Source organism: Dermacentor variabilis, chromosome 10 (genome assembly GCF_050947875.1).
Source record: "Dermacentor variabilis isolate Ectoservices chromosome 10, ASM5094787v1, whole genome shotgun sequence".
NCBI classification, from domain to species: Eukaryota; Metazoa; Arthropoda; class Arachnida; order Ixodida; family Ixodidae; genus Dermacentor; species Dermacentor variabilis.
Genome location: NC_134577.1, coordinates 89,132,164 through 89,155,464, shown reverse-complemented (window position 1 = coordinate 89,155,464; position 23,301 = coordinate 89,132,164). Strand labels below are relative to the sequence as shown.

General features: G+C 46.8%; 1 long non-coding RNA gene across 1 annotated transcript in view; it reads left to right on the top strand.

The window, feature by feature from the left end:
- LOC142559658 (uncharacterized) overlaps positions 1–13,325 on the top strand; it is a 46,499-nt gene extending 33,174 nt beyond the window's left edge. Inside the window, exon 4 of the long non-coding RNA XR_012823188.1 lies at positions 13,231–13,325. This is a non-coding gene — a long non-coding RNA (uncharacterized LOC142559658). The remainder of the gene's footprint in view (positions 1–13,230) is intronic.
- Positions 13,326–23,301: the final 9,976 nt, after the last annotated feature.

Genomic DNA, 23,301 nt, shown 5'->3' with positions numbered 1-23,301 from the left:
GCTAGAATTTATTGCTGACGTCAACGGGAGGCGAGCGCCTCTGCTTTGATTCATGTCTTGCGTAGATGGCGATGCTGTCCGTAATTGCGCTTGCAGGAGCTGCTGGCAGCATTCGGCAAACCTTGTGGACACGATACTCTTCCTTGCGACATAGCCCTCCTTGTAGAAAATAAGTCTGCCATCACTAGCTTCAACAACCGTGCAGTGACGAACTAGTTCACAAATACTAAGCAATTCACATGCTTCTGGTCGACTTGCAACGTTGAGAAGCTCATCAATTCTCATCTGGGAACTTGTCTCTTTTACATTGGAAGCATCAAGCTTAAGACTCCCGAAGGAACATTGATTTGTGATGGTCATTTTGCCATGTTTTGGAAGCTTTCCGTAAAAAAATTGCCGGGCCGTTGGGCTTTCAATACAGCCAGACATCTGCCGCACAATGCCAAAAAGTCTTTCTATGGGGTCCTGGCACAAATGGCTTGGCCTCATATAACGAAATCCCACCTCTGTCTTTAAACCCTGACGCAAGGGTAATATGCTTGAAAGAGCGACACGAAGGCCTTCAGCTGTGCTGTTGCTTTGGAACCCTTTTCATCAAGCTGTTTCTTCCCATGTGTCTAAGTAGGAGAAGCAGCTTCTGATCACTTTTTTGTGGTTCCCGCTGGGTCTTAGTGAATCTAAGATGCACCGGGATATCATGGCTTTGATCAAACATGTCATCATTTGCACAAAGCCAATTGTCGCCTCTACGCTTCCCAGTGGCCACGCGATTTCATCTCTATAGAGAAAGAGTCCTCTAAGCGCTTCATTGCTTAGTGGCGAAAACGCATAATTCACGCTCTGTTTTTCAAAACCAGAAGGATGAACAGCTTCCCTGCTTATGTTGGGCATTGTCTTGATGCACTTCATCACACTTTCGGGCAACGTCTATGTGATCAACAGTAGCATGCCCTTCTGAGGTTTTCAATATTGTTTGGACTAATCTGTTTCGCACATATTTTACCAGATGTGGGAAGTCTCATACGAAATACAGGGAACGAAGTGGTTCTGTAGGGTGCTGTCTTCTGCAGGCCGTTCGAAGACTCTAACTCCGGATGCACAAAGATGATGTGGTCCGAGGATCGAGGTGAGACGGGACGCAGTTGCTGAATGCAGTCCTGTAAGTATTGAAAGTACTGCTGCGGCTGGAGAGAGGGGACCGAAGGAAGGAACAAGTCTCCAGGAAGCCGCAGGGGTGCATGATAGACGACAACTACCAAAGTCGCGACGAAAGAGAGCGTAGGCTGAGAAGCGCCACAGGAAGGCGGTCGACCCAGTGTTCTCTATCCAGGCGCGCCGTGAGAGCAGTTTTGAACTGCCAGTGGAATCGTTCAATCATGCCGTTGGCACAGGGATGATATACAGTGGTGCGGCAGTGGTACGGCAGTCTTTAGCGCCAAGCAAGCGGTTGACGCAAGTGATTAGAGCGCAGTCGAATTGCCGGCAGTGGTAAGTGGTCATGATGCCTGGGCAGCCAAAAAGGGAAACCGATGCTGAAACGTAACGTTGGTGAGTGAGGTTTGGTGAGTTCGGGCACAAGCATTGCGCAGCCCACTAAATCGAGCCATTCCTCAAGTGAGGGAAGTGGGAGGGGCGTTTGTCTTTATTTTTGTTACTCCGCTATCGTCGGCATCATCTCACACATTGGCGTATGAGGACGCCTAAAATATCCTTATTATTTTCAGGATTTAACATGCGAATACTACGACCAAACTATGAGACACACGATTAAGGGGGGAAAAACTTTATCGTTACAATATCATTCGTCTGTTCTAGGTGTACTCTACAAGGATCTAGCCTTTGTAACAGTTTTAATAATTTTCTATAAATCACAGCAAGGTCGCCAGAGCGAAATAATTATTGCGATAACGTGTTAGACTATTAGGCTAAATATATGTCTCGTAGATTTAGGGGCAGCATAAGAAAGTACCAGTACTCACCTACGGGGCAGAAACCTGCAGGCTTACAAAGAGGGTTCTACTCAAATGGAGGACGGCGCAACGAGCTATGGAAAGAAGAATGATAGGTGTAACGTTAAGGGATAAGAAAAGAGCAGATTGGGTGAGGGAACAAACGTGAGTTAATGACATCTTAGTTGAAATCAAGAAAAGGAAATGGGGGCGGGCATGGGCAGGACATGTAATGAGGAGGGAAGATAACCGATGGTCATCAAGGGCTACGGACTGGATTCCAAGGGAAGGGAAGCGTAGCAGGGGGCGGCAGAAAGTTAGGTGGGCGGATGAGATTAAGAAGTTTGCAGGGACAACATGGCCACAATTAGTACATGACCGGGGTAGTTGGAGAAGTATGGGAGAGGCCTTTGCCCTGCAGTGGGCGTAACCAGGCTGATGATGATGATGATGATGATGATAAGAAAGAAAAAAGGTTAAGAGTGGCCACTCCCATACACCCCAGCGGCCCAATCGACCCTAGTGCGCCTGACGGTTGATGAGAGCAACTGGCCTGCACTTCCTGTTTCGGTTTCGCTGTCGCGAAATTTGGATTACCCCGCGTAACCCCACGTTGGGCTGCAGCGGAAGCTTGTCATTTCAGACCACTTTTCATTACCCAAATGGCATCGCTTTTATTTGTCGTTTTAATTTAGCAATTGCCTATTTTGTCTAGTTCAATATTTGGTGTGAATTGAGGTCGTGACGCAATTTTCATTTCGATTAAGTTATAACAGATGGACATAGAGGTAATCAAAATTCACTACGGCTTTATCCATCACGCTTGTCTTCTGTGTTTTGGTACAAGCGCTCATATGTATCAAAGAGACAGAATTTCCGCAATGTTTTTATTCTAAGGCAAGACAGGCTTCTTCTGGGTTCTGCCGTTGTCAAAGCACCACGACACACAGCAGTAGCTGCCGTAGCGTGGACCGCCGGAAGGCATGGCATCAGCACGGTCTGAAAATGTCAATAAGTGCGCGCTTCGTTAATTACCAAAAACATATGCCAATACCGATGCACCAAAAGAATTGCCAAAACCGGTACACAATAGAAAACCAGCGACACATCCTGAACTCTGACCCTTATAACTCAGACTTACAAGGATAAATGTTGAGACCCCGTACAGGGGTGTTCAGAAGTTCCCAGGCCGCCATCCGATGTAATCCCATGGCATCGCGGCCTGTGAACTTTTGGACACCCCTGTACGTACTCCGTACAAGGAGTACATTGGTAGGCAAGATAGCAGTTCACATAAGCGTGATAAAGATACATTCGAAACGTCCAAATACGAGGCCCTTGTCCGAATGCGCGCCACGCCACGCCTACGCGACAATACGTTGTGCAACGTCTTCCGGCACGAAAAAATCCAAAAGACACCTTCCGCCACAGTAGGTGTCTTGGATAAAAGAAGCAATACGGGGTAGGATTCCTAATTCATAAGGGCATAGTGGGCAACATTGACGAATTTTACGGCATTATTGAGAGGGTAGCTGTAGTCGTAATCTAGCTTAATAAGAGGGACAGCTTAAAGGAAGTACACGCCTTAACTCCAACATCTAGTCACAATGATGAGGAAGTAGATTAGTTTTATGAAGATGTTGCATTAGCGATGAGAAAACTGCAAACTCAGCATAATATAGTAACGGGGCGACTTCAATGCAAATATGGGGAAAAGGCAGGCTGGGGAACAAGCAATTGACAACTACGGTGTCTATTCTAGGAACGCTATAGGACAGATGCTGGTAGAATTCGCAGAAAGGAATAAGGTTCGAATAATGAACACCTTTTCAAGAAGCGCAGCAACAGAAAGTGGACCTGGAAAAGCCATAATGGTGAAACGAGGAAAGAAATAGACTTCGTAGATTCTGCTGGTTCCAGCATAGTGTAGGATGTAGAAGTGATAGGTAAGGTAAAGTGCAGTGATCATAGGTTAGTGAGGGCTAGGATTTCCCTCAATTTGAAAAGAGAACGAGCGAAATTGTTCTAGAAGAACCAGCTCAACCTTGAGGCAGTAGGGGTAAAAGCAGACAAATTCAAGCTGGTATTTGCGAACAAATATTCACCCTTCGAGGAGAGAGATGATGATGACATAGAGCTAATGAATAAAACCGTAACTATGTTGGCTTCAGAGGCAGCAATTGAAGTGGGAGGCCACGCACCAAAGCAACCAGTTCGCGAGCTCTCCCAAGTAACAAAGGGCCTAAGATAGAAACGGCAAAAAATGAAAGTGTTCAACCTAAGAGATAAGATAGAATTTGCGGAACTGTCAAAACTAATCAACAAGGAGAAGTGACATTCGAAACTATAACGTGAGAAAGACGGAAACAGCCCTAAAAATGGACGCAGCCTGAAATCAGTGAGAAAGAATCTTGGCATAGGACAAACCAAGATGTATGCACTATCTCTAAGATATAGTAAAAGCAGCGGATAATTCTAAACTGACCAGTACAGTACCCAGATGCGTCAGGATACCTCAATTACAAACAGTAATGAACAGAATACACAAACCCCATCCTATAACTAGCAATGAGGTCATAAGGGCTCTGAATGACATGAAAGGAGGAAGAGCTGCAGGTAAAGATGGAGTAACAGTCGATTTAATCAAAGACGGAGGAGACATAACGTTTACAAAACTGGCGACTCTTCATACGAAGTGTCTATCGACTGCGCCAAGAAACTGGAAGAATGCAAACATTACACTAATCCACAAAACGGGAGACGTTATAGAATTGAAAAGTTATGGGCCCATTAGCTTACTTCCTGTATTATATAAAATATTTTCCAAAATAGACTCCAATAGAATAAGGCAACACTGCACTTTTGTAAGCCAAGTAAACAGGCTTGCTTCAGGAAGGGATACTCTACAATGGATCCCATCGATGTCATTTATCGCCAATCAAGAAATCCGCAAAGTACAATAAGCCTCTCTATGCGACTTGCATAGATTACAAAAAAGGCATATCATACAGTAGAGATACCAACAGTGATAGCGGCATTACAGAATCGAGGAGTACAGACCGCTTACGTCAATACCTTGGAAAATATCTACAGATGTTCTACAGCTACCTTAATTCAACAAAAGAAAAGCAGGAAGATACCTACAAAGAAGTGGGTCCGACAGGGAGACACAATCTCTTCAATGTACTCACTGCTTGCTTGGAAGAAGTGTTCAAGCTATTAAACTGGGAAGGCTTAGGAGTAAAGGCCGACGGCGAATTTTCAGCAACTTTGGGTTTGCCGATGACATTGTTGTATTCAGCAGCAACGCAGACGAGTTAGAACAAACGATTGAGCACCTTAACACAGAGAGTGCAAGAGTGGGATTGAAAAATACTATGCACAAGACAAAGATAACGATAAATAGCCGGGCAAAGAAACTAGAGTTCAGGATCGCCAATCGGCCTCTAGAGTCTACGAGGTTGTATGTATACGTAGGTCAATTAATCACAGGGAACCCTGAACATAAAAAAGAAATTCAAAAAAGAATATGAATGGGTCGGAGCGCATACGACAGACGTTGCCAGCTCCTGACTGGAAGCTTACCATTATAATTGAAAAGGAAGATGTACAATCAGTGCATTTTACTAGTGCTGACCCATGGGGCAGAGACTAGTAGATGGACAAAGAACCTTAAGAATAGGTTAAGGATCGCGCAATGAGCGATGGCACGCCGATTGCTAGACATAACGTTAAGAGACAGAAAGAGAGCGGTTGGAATCAGAGAGCAAACGGTTATAGACGATAATTCATATTGACATCAAGAGAGAGAAATGGAGCTAGGCAGGACATGTAATGCGCAGGTTAGATAACCCTTGGACCACTTGAGTTACAGAATTGGTAGCAAGAGAAGGGAAACGCTATCTAGAACGACAGAAGACTAGGTGGAGCGATGAAATTAGGCAATTCGCAGTCGCTAGTTGGAATCGGTTGGAGCAGGACCGGGATCGTCCTGCAGTGGACATAAAACAGAATGATGATGTTGATTATGATGATGATGACTTGGAAACGTTCTGCAAACTACATGATTTGACCCACGTTTCAATAGAAACTTTCATCCCCTCCCTCATCCTATGTACTCTAGTCTTCGTTGAGCCATTTAGCACAAGCTGTACCGCAATGGCAGCAAACTATCTGTGTTTTTGCGTACGTTGTGCCCATTGCCGGCTTGTAGACATACGTAGTATGCACCTTACCCAGCCGACGGAATCCAAATGCTGTTCGTGTGCGAATTCTTGCTGACAGAAGGTGCACGGAAGGGTAGTATACGTGTTGGACAGCTGCCATGATGGCGACGCTATGGTCCAGAAATACTTATTGCTACACTAGCTACGAAGCACGAAACTGTTCTGTTTTGCGTGTCCGAGAATTCAGTGAAGAGCCTGACAGTATCAGTGCCTGCGAGTTTTCCCCTCTTGTTTTCTGCGTCTGATGAATTCCATAAACTACTACTGCTGCTGCTGCTGCTACTACAATTGCCATATTACTACATAATGGAACGAAGATGCAAAATCTGGAAAATGGGCGCAAGGCACATGTTAATAAAATATCGTGAATTTTTGCCTTCTGAAATTCATAGAAATAGAGAGCAGAGAATAAGGCATAGAAAACACATGGTTTTTTATGGCGAAATATCCGGCTAAAGCTTTGGTTACACTTCTCTTGGAATGAGTACTACACACAGCAGTGACAGGTTACGACCCCACATGGATACGGAGTCGTGCTTGCCCGAAGAGTCATCGTGTAGTCATTAGTGCTCAGGGCATTGCAAGACGAAGATAATATCGACGAGTTGGATATACTAGAGATATATAAAATCAAGTTTGTTACATATGAAACGCGGAATGTCTCATTTATTCCATCACGCATCTCTAGCCTCCAGCAGATGTGGCGTTATCGTTTTATATTTTAATAATTGTCATTTAGGCTTCATTGATTTTTGAGTATTAAGCAACTACCAATAAATTTCTTGATAATGCCGGTGACAAACGTGCTGATTTCTGACACCTCTAACAAGGCTTGCTGTTTATTTGGTCCTCCTGTTTTTTTCTTCTTTTCAGTGCAGGTACTGGGTGCGTATGTTGCATATATATTTTTTGTTTTGTTTTAGTCCTTGGAACGCGAGTAGTGTGCTTAGTCCTAAGTTTCTATTTCTTTATTTGTGGTTCTTAACGTCCCAAAAAGTTAGAGTGCATACCGCCAACTGTCGTAGTTGAGGTATCTAGAATAACTTTCGTCACCTGCAAAACGAAATTTTTTGCGTGTCAGCGCATCCTAATGCGACGGCCATGGTTGGAAATGGAGCCCCCGTCCCTGTGCTCACATATACCATACACATACCCATACCCTCACATACCCGGGGTATCCAAACATCGGTGATAACAGGAGAGTAACTTGGTTTGAGGAGTGTGACATGCATAACGTGCGTGGCCGACTTTGTCAACCTCCGGCATTTCCTCGTCAACTTTCCGGCGAAGAGCGAGGACACCTTGTATGTACGAGACATGCGATTCAGTAAAAGACTGAACTCCGGTAGCAAGTTCTTTTCTAGCAGCCAGCTGCCGACCGGTGGGATTTCAAAAGAGGTCGTTGAGCTTCTCATTGAAAGCATCCCGGCTAGAGATCTCGTACTCATTTGTCTGGAACCAGACACGAGGAGTTCAGTTCCAGTAGAATATGACATTCGCTAGCATAATGGTAGGATTGCAGCGGTTGTTCTGGCTAAACGACACATACAGGCTGAGCCAGTAGTCAATGTCGACGTTATCTTGGCCGGAGAATATGCCAGGAAGGTGGGTATTCGTAACCGTAACGTACGTTCTTGTCGGGGTCGCAGGAGTAGAAGGAGACAATGTGTCCTCACCTGGAGCCACGGCGGAAAGCAGGACGGTGTGGCCGCTGCGGACCTCCGTGGCGTGGACAGGGAACCGCACCCTGCACCAAAATGTTACGCGAACGAAGGATTAATAAATGGAGACTATTTACAAAGTATATGTACAAAAGATAACTGCAGCGGTGGCCAGTTGAGCCAATAGCTCGAAAGACAGAGAGCGTTCGTCGTCGTCGGGGCGCCCGCGTGCATCGTCCATAAGAAACACGCAATATTCATGTATCAATAGGTTCAATACGTCAGAGACGGATATGCGCAAGGTGAGCTACGGGAGAGAATATTGACTTGCTATCCGATGAGTCCCACTAGAGAGTTTCGGCAGCAATCTTTTTTCTTCTGCGCTCGTCTTGCATGCAGTAAAAGCTTTCGCGCATGATGAACTACAACATTGTTTTCACTTCAGATTATCTTGAAACCGCAGTTTTCTGTTTCTTTTTAGTCTCTAAGGGTAGCATTCCTGCCGCGAATGCGAACTTTTCAAGAAGCCAACATCTGTACAAGAACACCGTGCTATGGGAGCGATTTCATGTTGATTCTCCCTGTAACGTAGTTGCTCTCCGCTAATACAATATTTCGTAATATAGTGCCTCCGTAAGTTTTCCGGTTGCATGAGAGGCTGTAGTTGATTTGTCGTTGGTATACTAAAATTCCATAAAAGTTGCTTGTCCTCGTGAAAACCGGTCGTGGCAACTTTTATGCTAATTATCAGAAAAGTGCTTTCGCACCCCGGCGACTTCAGAATGAAGCCAGACATGACGTGTTCCAAGAGGTGCTCACAATGGACACGTCAGTAGAATAATCTGCAATTCATTATACCGTCAGGGCCAAAGGCAGTATTTAGAAAAGGGGTCATTGCAAGCGCCTAAAAATATATATACAAAAAAGCAACAATTTGAAAATAATATATATATATGTACCTAATTATTTTTGGTTGTCCTGGTAGAGGGGCGGTAATAACATTATTTCGAATTATATACACATGCCATTGGTTAATAATGTAACATACAAGGTCTCATTGGCCTATATTAGTTAAAACTGCTGGAGATCGTTGGTTTTATGAAAGGATGCAACCCGTTTGGGAAGATGGTCATAGTGAGAGGTAGGGCGTCCCCAAAAGGGCCGAGGAACAGATTTAGTGTGACGTTATTCAAGGCCAACCCTAAAAAGGTGATAACTCGAGGTTGAACCTACAGTGATTGAGATATGCGCTGGCTGAGCTGAGTGACGTGATGATAATGTGAAAAAATGGTAAACTGGAAATTTCGCAAAAATTTCACTCTGGACAAATGCAATATAAACACCTAATAGCGTCGTGTGCACAAGTTTGATACAATAAATATGTGGTGCAACTATAGACTTAATGGATACCCAGATTATCCATCAACTTCAGAAAAAATTCAGGAGTAAAGCGAGGCTCGGCATCTGTTGAAAGAATTTCCTGTAACCTACGGGAGACAAGAAATTTGAATCCATGAAAATGAGTGGCGTTGCAGTCAACTTTCTACAGACGTTTACCATCAAGTGAGGCGGCTTCTCTGAACGCGCTACAGAAAAATGACGCTAGCGACTGCTTTCTTAAATTAACAGACATTTAGAACTAACATGCAAAATTATAAATTGCCATTTTTACTAAAGTTATGGTGTTAACATATTTCAGAATACAATACCCATGGTGATCGCGTACTATACGAGTCTTACTGGAGCGGAAGGCGGACACGGGATTGTAAAAGATCCGACTTTAACCATAGTATTTGTGCCTGCAGTAAGTGTGCTCATTCTGGCTTCTCAAATATAGGGCGTTCTCTTTAAATCTCCCTGTTACATCATAAAAATTATCAGAACATAAGCGCGTACCTTAACAACATATTTTTGAAGTTCTTGCTGTTTCTCCTTAAAGGGTTCCTTTACTTCATGCGTTATACTTATCGCGGCATTTTTGCTGCAGGGGACTTATATTTGAAAAAAAGACACCTCGGAATCAGATAAAATTTTTACCTCAGCTGTCGGCAACATTATCGAAACGGTGAAATAGTGCTTGCCATATTGTATTTCGATTGAAGTTACACATGTTTGTTTTTATGGTAGGATTGTACACATCCTATGCTTTCTCGCGAATGGTTTCAAGGAAGTTTTCAGTAGGGAAATCCCTGCTGAAATCCCCTCCGAATGGAATCTCCCCATACCCGAGCCAAGCTATACCAGATTGGACTAGCCACGCGTCCGTTTTGTGAGGGCTTGTAAGACTTCAATTGATGTTGTATGCTATTTGTCAGGATGTCCTGGATTTGTTAAATATTGCAACTTTTTTTTTTGACCAACTCCAGCGCATAGGCTATCCAAATTATTGTGTGAATGCATGGTGTTTCCAAGTAGGCTCCGAATATTTGAGAAGCAGGTGTTCCGACTCTCGTGGCAGTATTTAAATGTAGAGTTCGCGAATGGTTGGTAATTAGGGACAGATTAATTGCTCGGCTCTGAGTCAGGGGATGAGCGACCTGGCGTTGCATGGTGCACAGAATGAATCACCGGCTGCTGACTTGTGTGATAGTCTGGCTCGCTGTGCAACTCATTTTGTTTATCAGCATCAGCAGTTTGTTTCTCAACAGTGACGCACTTTTCGTAAAGGAGGCACTCGGGTGGAGCAGTTACCGGCATGTCGTACAAGCATTTACTCACGTACAGCACACAACATCCTCCTCCTCTTCTTTGTGCTTGCGGAAACGCTGTGCTTGTTTAGCGACTTGTTGCAAACCAAAGAAACATGGGGAACGATAGCGCCAAGCTATTCCATTAAGATGCCATTTAGTTCGCGAGAAGTAAAATATACGAAAACTTCGTTGCGAACGTGGGCGTGGACACGCGACTTCTTGGGCAGTCAAGCCAAGTGATCTTCTCTTTTGTAGCAGTTCCTCTTTGTTTATAACGCGACAGCGTAAGAGGCCACGTGTCAAAGAAAATAGGGTATCGAACGTCGTCCCAGAAAAAAATTTTGGAGCCATTCATACCCAAGCACTCATGTGGCGCAATAAAATGACTTAACTAATTGAATTTCTCAAGCTTAAACATGTGAAAGAATCGTCAAGTGCGACTTACACGTAACCTACATACGTGAAGGCTTATGATTGTAATTTAGCCTGGCGAGAACACATAATTCTGTTACGTGAAAAGCCAAAGAAACCCTTTTCCAACGTTTCTACAATGCTTAGAACAGCCACGGCGTCCGCCACTTAAGCGCGCCGGTGCGAGTATCTCAAGGGCCATGGAGCAGCGCGCCCGATTCCTCGAAACACCTCCAGATGGCGTTCACCTCCGCCGCATGGCGACCCGCGCAATAGGCCGCGTCTTACCAGGTAGCCTGCTTCGAAGAATCGAAGAGCGCTGAGCGCCGTGAAGCGGAATGTCTGGAACAACCTTCAATTCTTGCCGCTTATAAGTAGTTCGAGAATGGCTTCGGAAATGACATTCATCCTGCAGCTTGCGAGCTGTGGGCTAGATTTAGGTCCTAGATGAACCTTCGCTATCAATAGCCTAGTATCAATACTAATTGGTCGATTTCTGAAATAAATAAAGTTTAGATAAAGAAGGAAAAAAAATTAATATGGCCACACTAACTTTCAAACAGAGTCTTCTGACAGCTACACAGCGGTTCTTCACCTGGAGGATTGGAATAGCGAACCGAAAAAAAGGACAGGAATAGAGGATTGCAAAGGTGATGTGTATAAAAAGGGGAATATTCACGTGATATATACAGTGCAGAACGGGTGCTAGAATAAACCGAATGGGTTTGACTCGGCCGTGTCGGAGTTGGGCCCAAGCTAAACCTTCCTTTTGGGCAAAAGCCCTAGATGGGTCGTTGCGTTGTCTGATATCTAAAAAACGTGGCTTCAAGTCCAGCTCACCTGTGGGCCATCCAGAACGCCGGGGAAGCCGCCCGTATTTAAAGACTCGAGGCCGCCTCTTAAGCTGATTTGGTCATGGCCCCACACCGCCCAAATCGGCGGACATATTCAATAAAGCTTTCACTCACTCTAGTGGAGTGGTACAAAAAAATGGCTGTGGCTTAGCTAAGGTTAAGCCCTGGATGCGAAGCATACTAGCCTTTATTTTAGTTGTTGAACCACTGTTTAGCCTGGTGAACTGCTGTTGCTTGGCTATATTTGGTTCGGCTAGACGAAGAAACAACTCATGCGTTACTCTGCTTCGCCTTCAAGAGTGGAACGCGACAGCGTTCCCGTCGACCCGCCAATGGACTACGGCGCAGCGACTACGCGCCCCGCATTGGACGCGGTGAGCGTCGAGCAACGCAGCGTTCGGCGCGGCAACGAAATGTGCGCCTGAGCATTATTATAGGAGGCGTTGGCCTGAGCAAGCGACGCACGCCTGAGCCTTAGAAACAGCTCGTTTCTAAGGCAACACCGCATTCACTGGAGGCGCTTTTGTACTGCTTTGAAGCATCGTACTCGTGGCTCAGTGGTAGCGTCTCCGTCTCACACTCCGGAGACCCTGGTTCGATTCCCACCCAGCCCATCTTGCAAGAGTTGAGCCAAAGCCACCTAGAAACAAGCGCAGCTGCTTATATACCACCGCGACGCCGCGAGCGACGGCGCGAGTTGGAACCCCATTTCTCCTCTGTCTTGACGTCACGGTGTCACGTGGTCAGCCTTGAAGGCGACGCCGCGAGCGACGGCGCGAGTTGGAGTCCCGTTTCTCCTCTGTCGTGAGGTCACGGTGTCACGTGGTCAGCCTTGAAGGCGACGCCGCGAGCGATGGCGCGAGTTGGAGCCCCGTTTCTTCTCTGTCGTGACGTCACGGTGTCACGTGGTATTGAAGGCGACACCGCCGCGCCTGAGGAGCTGGGTTGAGCTCTAGTAATATGCTTCGCATAAAATATCATCAGCACCAAGGGATCATTCCCCCGAAAGCAAGCAAACAACGCAATGGCTCAAGCGTAATTAAGGCGAAAGCTACAACACATAGCAAAGTGAAGCGAACGGTGCTTACATTCATTAAAATTAGCCATACAACACACCAAACCATATACGTTTAAATAAAGAACAAGCTCAAAACAAGCATGTGAACGATCAGTGATGCATTGCGCACGCCTCTTGTAAACTAGCATATAACATTCATTAATGTGTCTAGTAGCCTTAACACATTCAATGTAAGATTGTTTCCACTTCATAATGGTCAGTATAAAAAAAGCCAACGATTAGTACAGGTGACCACACTGGTAAGCCGTCAGGCGATTTGCTCTACGTTGAATGGGGAGAAATTGCGGTATTGCTATACCTTCTTTTTTTAAACAATATTTTTTGCTCGAACTGATGCACGAATCCTGCTCTTTTCTTACAGCGCCGTGGTTATAGGAGAGCTTGGATGTTTACAACACCATGCATTTTAAATCGTGATGGAAGTAGATGGAGAGAAAATAAAGGATTGTAAAAGTGCGTCTGTGTAAAAGCATTTGTTCTCTACAAATACATTGAAGTTATTCACTGATGATATAGAATAATTGGCTCCTGCAATATATATTGCAAGAAACATAACCCATTGTATTAGACGCAGCCAGCAATATGAAAACAGTGGCTTAATTTTGACTCTATGGCACAACATAATTCAAGTAATACAGAAACGAATTATATGCAGCTGTGTTGCCCCACACCACTGCCGTGAACACAGAAACAACTTAGGAAAAAAAATTCTTCCTTAGTTCACTATATTCGCAATTTTAACAACAGAGAGAGAGAGAGAGAGAAAATAATGCAGAGAAAGACAGGCAGGTTAACCAGAGGTAGTTCCGGTTGGCTACCCTGCGCAGGGGGAAGGGTTAAGGGGGATAAAATAGAAACAGATTGGAAGGTGGAGATAGAAAGAAAGAGAGGCAAGTACGAACAAAGCGCGTACACTGCAAAGCGGTAGGGGGCGGCATTCTTAGACTCTGTTGTGAAGCCCCGCAGACCGCAGGAACCTTAATAACGCGAGTAATGCCTTCAACACGGATGTTCTTTCGCATCACTGGCCTAAAGCTTTTAGTTCTGATAGAGGACGATTGTACAACTGGTCCAGCACTCTGCACATCACTTGTCTCGGAGCACTATATCGCGGGCAGACAGAGACAATTTGTGCGAGCGTCTCGTTAATGTTGCATGTGTTGCACATGGGGCAGTTGACCATTCCAATGAGGAGAGCATATGAGTTCGTAAAGTCAACGCCTAGCCACAGACGGTAGAGCATGGTCTGATCGTGTCGTGGTAACCCACGCGGGAGGTGCATCCGTATTTCCGCAGACAACGAACGCCACCGACACATGGGGAAAAATTGGAGTCCCACAGGGGCAAAGCCCAATCACGGGACATCAATCGCAGCATAGCCGCAGCGTCTGTTCGCGAAAGCGGAATCAAGACTCGTTGACCACTTTCATGCGCAAATCGGGCGGCTTTGTTGGCATGGTCATTCTCGCTGATGTTACAATGTCATGGAAGCTACTGAAAGATTGTGTTGTGTCCTTTGGCATGGCTTTGATGACATATGTGCCGAATTTTTGAGGTCAGTTGTTCATTGCGTCCGTGCGCATTGGGTTTCGTATGCACTGAAGGGCTGCTTTGCAGTCACTAAAGACTGTCCATTGTTGCGCTGGCTTCTGCTTAATGAAATCAAGTGCAGTGCGGTGCACCGCGAGCTCTGCACCCGTCGATGTGGTCACACATGAATTCTTAATTTGATTTCTACAGGTTTTGCCGGGATGATGACTGCAGCAGCAGAGCTGTTGAGTTTTACTGATTCATCTGTGAATACATGTTGCCGGAGTCGGTGCACGTTGTGAATGTGCTCCAAGGTGTTCTGTTTCAAAGCTTACAATGGCGCTCCAGCTTTCTTTCTGGTTCCTGGAATCGTCAGTTGCACTTGCGGCTGGTGCAGAGACCACGATGGATCAGATAATCGTGTAGCGGGCGTAAATTCTGATGGCAAGTAGGACTGATGTCTTACAATTGTTTTGGCAAATGTTGAAAGTGGCCTGTTTGCTGGCAAGCAAGCAAGATGGTGGGAGAGAATCCGAGCCAGGTGTCGAATGTGTGGTCTCAGGACATCTGTATCAGTGTACACTGTCAAAGGAGTGTCTCTGGCTATGGCCACTGTAGCAACCAATCATGTAGTTTTGGGGAGATTGAGACAAGACCTGAGTCCTTGGGCTTGCCCGCCCTAGAGTTTGCGTATATTTGTTGTGCAAGGATATTCTAGTACAGGTAAGCTGGGGGGTACCGCGGGAAGCCCAAATAAAGTGCTTTATAAAGCTGCAATATTGACGGTACTGTTGCGCCATAGGATTTCCCGCCGAAAAACGCAAGAAGGACCACAATGGCGGCCAAACGCTTTGTCATGTACGAGATTCGAGGGCTCCAAGACAAGTCTCTATCAATGATGATGCCAAGAAATCGGTGCCTCCGTCTATATTGTATAATTTGGTCATTAATCGGCAAAGTATACGGGGTCATCGTTTTGCGAATAAAAGCAACGAGGGCACATTTCTCAGCGGTAAGCTCCAGGCCTTGTCTTCTTAGTTACGTTGACACAGTCATTGAGGCTTCCTGAAGTCATGCACGGATTTGTACACGTGTAACGCCTGAAGCCCTTATGCAAATGGCGTCTGCATATACGGAGAGCTGAACGGTTTGCGGTAACGAATCATCGAGACCAATGAGCACCAGGTTGAAAAGGGTAGGGCTGAGTTCTCCGCCTTGTGGTACGTCAGGAATGGTATAGCAGTTTTAACAAAAGGTAAACTATTGGCAGCGAGAGCAAACTGCACCTTCCTCTATGAATAAACAAGCATTTTGTTGCACGCGGACAGACGAACGAGAACGGGCTTCACTCAATCAGTGCAAGCTTTCGTAATTACAGAGCTGGTATGATGAGCGTCGACAACAAAGGGTGAAGGTTTCGTTCTTCCGGTGGCTTCACATTTTACCTGTGCCACGGCTAGTAAACCCATGAATCAGTTTGAGGTTAGGTTGTTGGCCGTGCTGTTTTATGTGGCCCAGTTTAGGGGACTACAGCAAAGCGCAGGAAGAGTTAACATGCTGCTGTATCGGCCGATAGCCGGAAACGAAGGACGCAGGTGGGTTCCGCGAAGAGGAGACGCGGGAAACGCGCACGCGTTGAAAGAAATCGGATGAGTGGCTGCGCCGTAGAAGAGGCACTAATCTGCAACCTAGCTCCGAACAAAAAGGGAGACGGTCCGAACTGAAGGGGAGCGAACGGGGAGATAGGCGTGAAGACAAAAAGCAGGGGTGCTTGAGGTGACCCGCCACCGCTAATGCTCATGCGCTTCTCACATGTCCCGTCTACCGTCTCGGTCACGGAAATTGGGTGACGCGACTCTGCCCAGCCGGTTCAATTGAGTCTCAATGTTTGGCATTCGCGTGCGCCTTCTGAGAATGCTTGTGAACACGGGCCTAGCTTTACCAACAGTTAGTCGGCTACGACCGATAGATGCTTCTGTGTGCGATCGCCGTCGGGTCCTAATTATGGTGCTTGGATTTCAAGCGAACCGGCCCACAGCTGCACGGGGGACAGAGTTTTCTCAGTACTGGCAGGGCAGCCCACAGTACTGTAGGCATGCAGTCATTCTCGCGGATTGCGTGGCAGCTACTTTCAGTAGAAAAGGGGAGGACATCAAGGACCAATACTTGGAGCCTAACGTAGGGGCGAGGGAGACCACACTTGTCTTTGAGGCCTCCTATGCCTTGGCGTGTTTTTAAAGTGTGCCGCTATGTCCACCTGTGCCGTGTGCGACACGAAGGCGGTTGGGCTGTTGCTTGCAATGATTTTAACGCATATGTGTGATTGGCGGGTGTGCGACTCCTTTGTGCAAATGAGGGTTTAAAAAGTGATGTTTTGCTTGTGTAGGGGAGAGGGGAGTTCAGGGCTTGGACTCGGACAGACGCCTCGGCGGTTGAATAAAGCGTCACTTTATCGGACAACGGCTGTCCCCTCGCGCTGCCACCGTGCACAAGAATCATCGATGGGTGCCGACTTCGGACATGGAACACCTTCGCTCCATAACAACTGTTTGAGCTACCAGAGGATAAAGGAAAAGGAAATACTCTGGCGCAGTCGACCCTGGAATCGGACAGCCCGCAGCGAGGAAGGCGCTTTGATCCGGTGAAGCTGACCCCGCACTCACAGCAACTTGGACCTGCTGGTACGCTGTGAGAAGCAGTGTTTGCATCCCGAACGAGCCTGCCAGACAACATTTGCGAGACAGGAGCTGAGCGGTAGGAAAGCTGCAGCGAGTCAAGGAACGAGGGCAGAGCCTAAGGAATTCGTTGAGTGACGAAGGCCGTGCTGTGGTGTTCTGCATTAGGAGCAACACATCAAGGAATGTCGACGCGGCTGAGCAAGGCAACTCCAGGTGTTGTCCGGTGGAGCATTTGGAACACCGTCTGAGAGACAAGAGTGACGCAGCTGACAGCAGCACACGCGACGCATCACGAAAGGTGAGGCACATTTTGTGCTCTCACAAGGTACCTTCCACTGAATGCACTTGCGTTCAGGCACACTCTGGGAGATGGCAGATTCAGACAGAAACTCGATGGAAGGTGTCAGTGTGAATGAATCTTGTTGCACCCGCGAATTGACGCTTGAGGTAGAGGCGTTAAAGCTCAAGCGGGAGGTGGAGAACATGAGTCGTCGCGTGCCTCGTCAGAGCAACCGGAGAACAGGAATCAGCGCACCAGAATGGCACGATGCGCGAAAGAGTTGAATGTAGTCCTTGTCCCCATTCGCACTATCGAGTCAATGATTCCCGCCTGGTTCAAGTACGTGGACGCTCTTTTTGCGGCATTTATAGTACCTGAGAAAATACAGAGCACCATTATATTAGCTTTCCTAAATGACAAGATGCGAACCTTCGTTGCCAATCAATTGGAGGCTGGTGTAATACGTTACTCAGACGCAAAATCTAGAGTGTTGAAGTAACTGCGGATGACTCCAAGTGGGTACCGTAGAATGTTTATGCAAATCAAAAGGGAAGCAGACGAGTCTTGGGGCCAAGTTGCGTCATGCCTGGAGAAAATGTTCACGTACTACCTCAGAAGTAGAGAGGTGGTGTCATTTCTGCGTGTGGAGGAATTGCTGATAGCTGATAGGCTAAAGCAGTTAATACCAAGTGATCTCCTCTCACTGATCACACAGCAGGAAGTAAGAGCCTGGTTGAAAGCCAAAGACATAGCAGAGTTAGCCGCGAGTTCCGAAATAAGCAGGGGCATTAGCAGGCAAGGCAATTACCGAAATACTGCGCCAGCAAATTATAATTATAGGCCGCAAACTAAAGAAGCCGTTGGGTTGAGCTTCAGCCCTAATTCTGTGGTTTGTTTTGAGTGTGGACAAAGGGGTCACTTTAAAAGAGATTGTGACTCTTCACATGACACCACTGCCAAGAAAGCTGAAGTTTCTCGCGTAGCTCCCCAGAATGAGAGGTTAGTTAAGAGCCTGCTACACCACCGCGACACACCACCTTTGGGAACAACCCACTGACGGTTGACCCGAAAATTGAGATTTTAGTGGGATCAAACGCTGCGTCGCGCGCATTGATTCAGGTACAGATATCACGGTGATAAGAGCAAATGATGTGTCGGCTGAGATTTTGGGTCAGAGAAGCGGCAGAATAAAGCTAACTGCTGCTTTGAGACAGGATATCACCTTGCACCTAATATATGTACCTTTCGGTATTCCGTGCTCGTCGGGGAGCTGTACTCAGCGTGCACCATCGCTTTGCGCGGTAACTAAGAAGTTACGGCGCAAATAATACCAGCGCGCCAGTTTTACTCACTCTGAAAGATTACGAATGCCTTCGTCACTGCCGGCAAGAGCTACTAAATGATCACAGGGAAAAACTAGATGGGAAACAGTGCACCCAGAAGGTGGTCCCAAAGTCGCACCGAGCCAAAGCGTTAGCGCGCAACAGTCCTTCCAGTGGTCACTTCTCAGAAAAAAAAATTGAAAAGCGCATTAAGGGGGCCTCCTTCTCGCTATCATTGACGTCTGATCTGAAGCGCCATTGTCAGAGTTGTCATGGGTGTCAGGTTAACGCAGGTAAGCTGAAAACTTATTGGGTGCCCATAACCTCCCTGAACAGACCGCAGACCCCTTTTGAGGTAACTAACCTTGACTGCATAGACTCCCTTGAGCCAGCTTCATCACGGGTTCATAAATATGCTTTAAGTGTAGTGGATCGTTGTATTCGATCGGCGGAAGTGATTCCACTGCAAGCTTTAACAGCCAAGGCAACATGTGAAGCTTTAATAGACGTGTTGAGTAGCTGCGGAACGCCAGAACTGATATGTAGCGACGAAGGCAGAAATTTCACCGCTAAATTAACCACGGAGCTGAACAATGGGTAGATTATGTATCAAGATGAGTTTCGTGACGCCTGACCACCCACAGAGTAACGGTATTTTTAAACGCTGGAACGGTACTTTCAAAGGTATGCTGCGTCACGTAATCGGAATGTACGGAAGAGATTGGGACCGCTACGTGCCTTGGTTGCTGTGGCCATATCGCAAAGTGCCCCATGACATCACTGGGAAGTCACCATTCGAACTAATATATGGTCGCCCACCACACGGGCCCCTCAGCATTCTTCGTAAATCGTGGACGGGTGAGTGGACCCCTCCGATAGGGCTTAACAAAGCAGCAGTGGTGTATCTAAAGTAGCTCCAAGAACAGATGAGTAAGGCTTCAAATGTTGTAAATTAGCGTAGCAGCGAAATTCGGAAACTTTTTACACGCAGATATAACCTGCGCTCCAGCTGGAAAGAGTTTTCGGCAGGGGATGCGGTCCTGCTCATTAAATGTGAGGGCAGCATCAAACTGCAACCGAAGTCGCAAGGACCTGTAGTAGTGAAAGAAAGAACGCGGTGCGACAGTTACGTTGTAATAGATACTGCGGATGCTGGGAGGCTGATCCATGCTAATAAGCTTCGACAATATTACGCTCGAGCTAGTAATGTGGGTGTGGTATTCGATGCCGATGCAGAGTTTGGGAACATCGAGGGGACACCGCACATTGCCAAGTCATGTGGCCAAATTCCTGTAGCTGCACAGACATTTGACCCAAATCTTTGCCTGAGACAAGAGCTCAGGATGATTCTGGATGCGTATAGAGAGGTGATGTCGGACAGGCCTGGCGGAAGTAAGTTTGATGAGCACAAAATTATATTATCACCGGGTACTAAGCAGACACGACCACATATGTGTATGATAGCAATAGCCTGGAGCGCGGAAGTTAAAAAGCAAGTGCAGGAGTTGCTGGCGTAGACTTTATCTACTCAGTAAAGAACTGGTTTGCCCATCCTGTGGTGTGAGCGGCCCAACAGGACGGATCCGTCAGAATATGTGTAGATTGCAGGAGTATAAACACCATCACAGAACCTGACCAATTTCACATGGTAAATGTGACCGAGCTATATTACTCTATAGCCAGAGAAAAGCCCATATCGCTTTTAGATATGACTGGCTGATATTGGCAAGTACCACATACAAAGAATTGGAAAAGCTGACAGCGCTCGCAACAACTTGCGACTTGCATGCGTTGATGGCTATGCCTTACGCACTATGCAATTCTGCGGCAACATTCCAGGCGAATAGTCAACGAGTTACTCAGCAATCATCGTCAGTATGCTTGTACATACATTGACGACATAGCCACATTTTATGAGACATGGAAAGACCACATGCATCACTTGGGGGCACTATTGTGAGCAATTCAGACTCCAGGCTTCATGGTAGACGGTACAATGCAAATTTGCCCAGCCGTAGGTAAAGTATCCCGGACAAGTAGTGGGATCATGTGTACATGCTTGAGACACTGATAAGGTACGCACTATCCAGCAGCTGATACAGCCTAAAACAAAACGTGAACTAAGGATTGTCCTCGGGCTTCTCAATTACTATCGAGACTATGTGCCTATTCAAGACTCGTCTTGACGCAGACATGGCTGCCAAACAAAAGGGCTCTCAACAAACTGCCGTTGAACTTAGAGGCGCAGGTTGCGTTTGACTCAGTGAAGAAGGCCCTCGTGTCAATTCCTGTGTTGACAGCACCAGACACCGGCAAAGGTTCTTGTTTGGCCATGGATGCAGTGGAAATGGCAGTTGGCGTTTGAGTCTCCCAAGAAGTAGGTGAAATCGAGCGAACAGTTGCATTTCTTAGCAAGAAGTTGAGCCCGTAACAACAAAATTGGTCCACAATTGAGCGGGAGGCGTATGCAGTTGTGTGAGCGCCAGAGTTTTTGGTTACATGGCTATTCGGCACAAAGATCAAAACAATCACTGAAAATTATCCACTGACTTTCCTGACTTGCGGGGCTCCCTCCAGAGCTAGGTTGACGCGTTGGGCATTGACGATCCCAAAGTACGACACAGAAATTGTTCACATCAAAGGTGCGCTGAACAAGGCTGCTACGAACACTTTGCCGGCTACATCCGATGGATGCGTTTGGGTACGCCCACATCGGGATTCCATTATAACGTTTGGATTTCAAGCCAACCGGTCGACAGCTGCATGGGGGGAGCGAGTTTTATCAGTACTAGTAAGGTAGCCCACTGGCCGGCAGACATGCCGTGAATAAGCCGTGGTTTCGTGGAAAAATTCTGGCAGCTCGCGTGGTGGCCACTTGCAGAGAAACGGGGAGGACATCAAGGCCGATACTAGGAGCCTAGCGTAGGGGAGAGGGGATGTAACGTGTCTTTGTGCATATCTATCCCCTGGTGCATTGTAACATTTGCGACTGTTTCCCCCAAAGCCGTGTGCTGCACGAAGGTTATTGTGCTATTGGTCTAGAGGTCGCCAGTTCTGTGATAAGGTGGCGCTACAATCTGAAAGGACCTTGTATATAAGGCGCTTTGGGGAGTGTGAATAAACATTGTTTTGGTTTTCGCCTTGCCGGCTCCTGTGGAGAACATGGTGGCAGAAGTAGGTCCCGCCGTTAACGCTGATGTGTTTGACACTGAATCCACCACCGCCGAGACCACCGAACGAAAAGTGCACATCGTTCACGCTGGTGTATCTGCTCTGCGCCCACTGGAGAACTTGTCGTTTTCATACCAGGGAGAATGGCCAACGTGGATTTCGACGTTAAATAATTACGCTCTCGTGGCCCCTCCACAGTGCCAGGGACGAGGCCCAGGTGCTGACATTTCTTTACTGTATGGGACCGCAACCCAGGATCATTCGTTTGTCCATGGCGGGGTCAAACCAGAAGCGCTTTCTTTCACTGCTGTCAAAGAAAAGTTGAATGCGCACTTCGTGCATCCAGTAAATGAGATATACGAAAGTCGTCGTTTCCACTGCCGTACTCAGCACCCAAGCGAATCTGTGGATGACTTTTTTTCGGTATTACGCAGCCTGGTACGCTGTCGCTATAACATCCCGCTCGTCGAGGACCACCTTGTTCGCGGCAGATTCATGGTAGGCATGCGTGACGAGAAACTATCTGATAAATTGCACCGATGCACAAAATTTACCGCTGAGAAAGCACTGTGCCAAGCCCGCATACACTATGGTGTAGAAAAAGAACCGTTATCACGCTCTAGATTGACTATGGATGACGCTCTTGCCGAAACGCTAAATAATGACTCGGCGTGGCGAAAGGATACGCCCCCTCTTTTGCCATGTTTCCGCGACCAGTCCGAGAACCCGGCTTGGTTACCTTGTGGCTTTTGTGGACGACAGCGTCACTTTCGGAAAGAATGCCCAGCCAGAAAATTAGTTTGCCACTACTGTAGAAACCTTGGACATTTTGCCAAAATGTGCGTGAAGAAGAACGCAAACGAGCGGCTGGGTTCCGTCGAAATTCACAACGTGGATTCAAGACTAGCTAAGTACATAGACAACGTATTAGTGAACGGGCAGCCGGCGCCTTGATAGATAGACTCAAGACAGCAAGATAGACTCAAGACAGCAGCCTTACAGTGGTGTGATAAGTCCACAGTGCAGACCTTGTGCGTGATTGAACGTCAGCGCACTTACCTGCTTGGGCTCGCTGCAATTGAAGCTCTTTGTGTTGTTCACTTCCTTGATTCTGCCGCGTGCGCTCATTCCCCCCAGCCGAGATTGTCCAAGGGTCGGGAAAATTTTTACAAGCCCAATATCCCATTCGCGGTAGACCGGGCGCTGGTCCATTTTTCCTGAGGGCCCCAAGGCGGATTCCAATTTCGTTTAACGACGTCTTCAAGAAAGACCTACACGACTAAGAGTCGTAGGACGTCATAAGGTAGGTAGAAACTCCAACTAAGTGGTGCTTCGGGCTTGTAGTCGTGCTCAAATCTTCGGGCGGCTACATCATCTGCGTCGAGCTGACGAAGCTGAATGAAGTCATCGATAGGAAGCGCTTAATTTTGCCGACGGTGGAACAGATCCTC